The sequence below is a fragment of the Thermobia domestica genome, unplaced genomic scaffold, assembly GCF_964235325.1.
Source record: "Thermobia domestica unplaced genomic scaffold, izTheDome1.hap1.1 HAP1_SCAFFOLD_650, whole genome shotgun sequence".
Classification (NCBI taxonomy): Eukaryota; Metazoa; Arthropoda; class Insecta; order Zygentoma; family Lepismatidae; genus Thermobia; species Thermobia domestica.
In genome coordinates this window covers 79,862-81,795 of record NW_027656360.1, presented here as the reverse complement: position 1 = coordinate 81,795, position 1,934 = coordinate 79,862, and positions in this window count along the sequence as shown.

The window sequence follows — 1,934 nt, the reverse complement described above, 5'->3', positions numbered from 1 at the left end:
AACTTAGGAGGTGGAGAGGATATCCTGAACGTCAAGACTTAGTTCAAAAGATCACTTAAACCCCAAAATTTGATGCACTGCACTGCAAATAATGTCCATTGCTATCTGTATTCGTCAACATGGTGGCCGCTGAGCAGAATTCTATATTATAACTTTTCTCACTGTTTAAAATGAAATTTCAATACTTTGAGACTCTTCACTGCTTCCTGGATGGTTTATTTCTTAACTGAGACTAATGTTACCTTGATAACGCCGCTTTTCTGTCCAAAGTCAGAATTTTTTAAGAACGAAAACTGATGTGGTCTAGCTTCAATTGTGTCCCAAGTAGAATAATAGAAGACGCGCCGTAGTACTAAGGCGTCAGAACTAGTTCCCAATCAGAGCAAAGAATTTTGACTTCGGAAATTACAAAGCGAATGAAAAATCGTAAAAACTGGATTAAACCGGATTTTGGGATGATATGGGCATCTCAGAGGGACGAAGGGGGTTTAAATTATTCTAACAAATATCAGATTGGTGAACAATCTTTTAAATTTCTGTCCAATTGCTGACCTATATTTTTGTAACGCATTAAGATGTCTAATTTCAATAATCATCCATTAATGCCCATGTACAGAGTTTATAATGAAATAATATATAAATAAAGAAATTATTACCTGAAATATAATTCTTCCTAGATTATTCCGAAGCTTCCACATTAATTTTGGTTTGAGTAAAGAACTAATGAATTTAATACATAGACCGAAAATTGTGTTGGAAAATTTACAGACGCGGTGCGTTTGAAAAATATGGTTCCCCAAACAAAAATGTCATTACCCTCACTGTAATGGTACATTACAGTCTTTTATGGTAGGGCAGGCATAAACATCATAAACAACATCTATTCGTTTGGAATGGAACATAGTAATGGTATCGAATATCTTCTGAGCAAGTACATCAAGTGTTTCACCAGATCTAGGTGTGTATCTCTGAATAACAGCCATTCCATCGAAGACTTATCCAAATGAGGTAACGCTGCCTCCGCTTTTTCTGAATTTCCGAGTACTTAAAATCATCGGGGATAGTTAAAGGTCCAGGCTTCATTCTCTGCGCGGAATAATGATTTGGAATATTTGTTGCAATTATAACAGTGGGCAAAGAACAGTAATGTCTTTTTAGTGTCGGTTCGATCACTTCCTCTGATTCTTCACTTTGCTCATTCGGAAGTCTGCTAACTTTTTTTCCTCTGATCAACAATGGCATTGACACGATGTGAAGTACCAGCCAGCACTTCTATGAGTACTCTCGTTCTTGTCGATGTTGTCTGCAACCATAACTACTATCCCATCCCCAAACGCATGTGACTTCTTACGAATTGATTCGGGAATAACAACCGACGTCTGATCTTGTTTGGAGATAATGTTGAGCGCGTTTGCAGTTTCAAGTTCTTCAATGAGTTCGTAGCTAATCCAATGATCATGCTGATTAGTAAGATTTATGACTTCTTTGTTATTGACTAGTGATTTAATTACATATCGGAAAAGGACATATTTATGCGGTTTTAAAGCTGCATCTGTAGCACAGAAAACAATATCTTGCGCTAGTAATGTTGCTCGCTGAACAACACGAGCATTAAGATCATTACTAAAACTTCGACTCAGAAGAAAGTGTAAGAATGACAACTGTGTCTCTGGCACATATTTCGAAACTTCACTTCGTTTTAAATCTTCAGTTTTGGAGGGCCATTGCTGTATGAATGAAACGTTTTTCAATATGTGTTTCGGCAGTAACTTTGAAACGGTTTGCAGTTTGACATCTCCTCACTTAGGCCTTCAAATCTCTCCTGCTCTTTTCTTAATTTGTAATACTCACGGATGACATCTTCCATTTCGAGCGTGATGGGAGAGATCACAGTTTTTCTTTATCGATGAGCATTAACTCAGGAAATTTGTTTG